Source organism: Gymnoscopelus braueri, assembly GCF_963280865.1.
Source record: "Gymnoscopelus braueri genome assembly, chromosome: 6".
In the NCBI taxonomy this organism is placed as follows: domain Eukaryota; kingdom Metazoa; phylum Chordata; class Actinopteri; order Myctophiformes; family Myctophidae; genus Gymnoscopelus; species Gymnoscopelus braueri.
This window is the reverse complement of record NC_137607.1, coordinates 3,287,214-3,290,178: the sequence shown is the minus strand read 5'-3', so window position 1 is coordinate 3,290,178 and position 2,965 is coordinate 3,287,214. Positions and strand designations below refer to the sequence as shown.

The window sequence follows — 2,965 nt, the reverse complement described above, 5'->3', positions numbered from 1 at the left end:
ACTGCCGGGGGATTGCTGCTGCCTAGGATGAGTGACTCATTGGTCGAGATTTTTTGTTCCTCTTTGGCAGCATACAGTAACGCGTTTCTGGCGCGTTCCTCCCTTGTTTTTCTGTTTTTTCTGCTTCTCTCGCAAAATCTGGCAACACTGCTTAAAACCCAAGCTGCAGTCAGGGACTACTGCACTTTCACCAGTAAAGACCGTACATGTACAAATGCAATATAAGGTGCCCCGGTTGCCCTAAATGTTAACTCACGCTTCGGAATACTTGTGCAATGTATTAGTCCGTTTTTATCAATAGATAAAGTGCTTTAATCCCGTATGTGGCCGAACGCTATTTTTCCCCCTTGTTTACTTCCTGTCCACATTGAGTGTCATTTCGGCTTTCACCAGATGCGCCCCGCAACTATACCGCCCATTGAGTAAGTAATACAGGGAACTTCCGACAGAATCCAACACAGAAGGGATTAAAATACATAAATATAGAAAAATACGGACTAATACAAATTTGCACCAATACTCCGAAGCGTGAGTTAACATTTGGGGCAGCTGGATAAGCACCTTATATATTTGTTTTGTAATGTACATGTACGGAGAAGTACGGGCTTTACTGGTGAAAGTGCAGGACTCACTGTGGAGTGAAGGCCAAGACTATCGTAGATACAAGCCCTGAAACATGACTGTACGTATCATGTACAGTCATGTTTCAGGGGCATGCAATGCTCATTTGGTATGTTCTTGCACTCTATTTCAATGACGTGACGCGCACGTTGCTTAACACCTACACTGCAAGTCACACAATGGACAATTGATATGCATCTAGGCTTATTCCTATGTTAATTCGCTAGGTGTGAGTCGGGAGCCTTTGAAAACTTTGTTGAGGTGCGAATTTAAAGTAGTTTTAAATCTATGCGTGTGCCTGCGTGTGCTCCTCGTCAAATAGGCACGGCGTGCAAGGTCGTCCAGTGAGCATTGCACCCCAGCTTTTGAGGCAAGGATTGCCCATTTGCCCTGGGTTTCACCTCTCGTTTTGCGCGGAATCTGACCAGAAGAGAACGCGCGTGCATGCGTGCCCACCCGCCCCTGCTCAGGCCCAGCCTATAGCGTTCTGGCTGCGCCACTGACTTCAAACACACATGTAAGTTAAATAAACTATAAATGTATCTTGATATAAATTAAAACATTTTTTCCCCATATTCTATGTTTTTCTGTATGCCTATTGCCTACAGTAGATTTAAAAGACCTTCAGAGTGAGAGCAGACCTGCTGTTTTCTGGGAGTGTAGTTTACACCACAGATAATGATAATTACGTTGATATAACCTGAGTGTGTTCTCATGTACAAAGATACTCTTCATTAGGATTACTAGTCTGCACTATCTCTCTGTATAGACACATTACACTGCTGTTATAGAGGGCTAGCCCCCGTCTTTAGTAAAGAGCAGTGGTGTAAAGTAACTAAGTACATTTACTCAGGTACTGTACCTATAAGTACAATTTTGAGGTATTTTTACTTTACTGGAGTATTTCCAGTTTTCAGTACTTTCATTACGTGTGTGTGTGTGTGTGTGTGTGTGTGTGTGTGTGTGTGTGTGTGTGTGCGTGCGTGCGTGCGTGCGCGCGCGTGTGTGTGTGTGTATGCTTGTTTGTGTGTATGTGTACTTGTTTCTAAAGTGTAGTTGTTTATTTGGGCTTGTTTCTAAAGTGTAGTTGTTTATTTAGTCTTGTTTCTAAAGTGTAGTTGTTTATTTAGTCTTGTTTCTAAAGAGTAGTTGTTTATTTAGTCTTGTTTCTAAAGTGTAGTTGTTTATTTAGTCTTGTTTCTAAAGTGTAGTTGTTTATTTGGGCTTGTTTCTAAAGAGTAGTTGTTTATTTAGTCTTGTTTCTAAAGTGTAGTTGTTTATTTAGTCTTGTTTCTAAAGTGTAGTTGTTTATTTGGTCTTGTTTCTAAAGTATAGTTGTTTATTTAGTCTTGTTTCTAAAGTGTAGTTGTTTATTTGGTCTTGTTTCTAAAGTGTAGTTGTTTATTTGGTCTTGTTTCTAAAGTGTAGTTGTTTATTTAGTCTTGTTTCTAAAGTGTAGTTGTTTATTTAGTCTTGTTTCTAAAGTGTAGTTGTTTATTTGGGCTTGTTTCTAAAGAGTAGTTGTTTATTTAGTCTTGTTTCTAAAGTGTAGTTGTTTATTTGGGCTTGTTTCTAAAGTGTAGTTGTTTATTTAGTCTTGTTTCTAAAGTGTAGTTGTTTATTTGGTCTTGTTTCTAAAGTGTAGTTGTTTATTTGGTCTTGTTTCTAAAGTGTAGTTGTTTATTTAGTCTTGTTTCTAAAGTGTAGTTGTTTATTTGGGCTTGTTTCTAAAGTGTAGTTGTTTATTTGGGCTTGTTTCTAAAGTGTAGTTGTTTATTTGGGCTTGTTTCTAAAGTGTAGTTGTTTATTTAGTCTTGTTTCTAAAGTGTAGTTGTTTATTTAGTCTTGTTTCTAAAGTGTAGTTGTTTATTTAGTCTTGTTTCTAAAGTGTAGTTGTTTATTTAGTCTTGTTTCTAAAGAGTAGTTGTTTATTTAGTCTTGTTTCTAAAGTGTAGTTGTTTATTTAGTCTTGTTTCTAAAGAGTAGTTGTTTATTTGGTCTTGTTTCTAAAGTGTAGTTGCTTATTTGGGCTTGTTTCTAAAGTGTAGTTGTTTATTTGGGCTTGTTTCTAAAGTGTAGTTGTTTATTTAGTCTTGTTTCTAAAGTGTAGTTGTTTATTTGGTATTGTTTCTAAAGTGTAGTTGTTTATTTGGTCTTGTTTCTAAAGTGTAGTTGTTTATTTGGTCTTGTTTCTAAAGTGTAGTTGTTTATTTGGGCTTGTTTATAAAGTGTAGTTGTTTATTTGGTCTTGTTTCTAAAAGTGTAGTTGTTTAATTGGTCTTGTTTCTAAAGTGTAGTTGTTTATTTGGTCTTGTTTCTAAAGTGTAGTTGTTTATTTGGTCTT

At 36.9% G+C, this 2,965-nt stretch overlaps 1 protein-coding gene across 1 annotated transcript in view; it reads left to right on the top strand.

Moving 5' to 3' along the window:
- The first annotated feature begins 717 nt into the window (after positions 1 to 717).
- The window catches only part of LOC308087207 (myelin-oligodendrocyte glycoprotein-like), an 11,841-nt gene continuing 9,593 nt past the window's right edge, over positions 718 to 2,965 (top strand). Inside the window, exon 1 of the mRNA XM_080430922.1 lies at positions 718 to 1,138. The gene's annotated coding sequence lies outside the window, so the exon portion shown is untranslated. The remainder of the gene's footprint in view (positions 1,139 to 2,965) is intronic.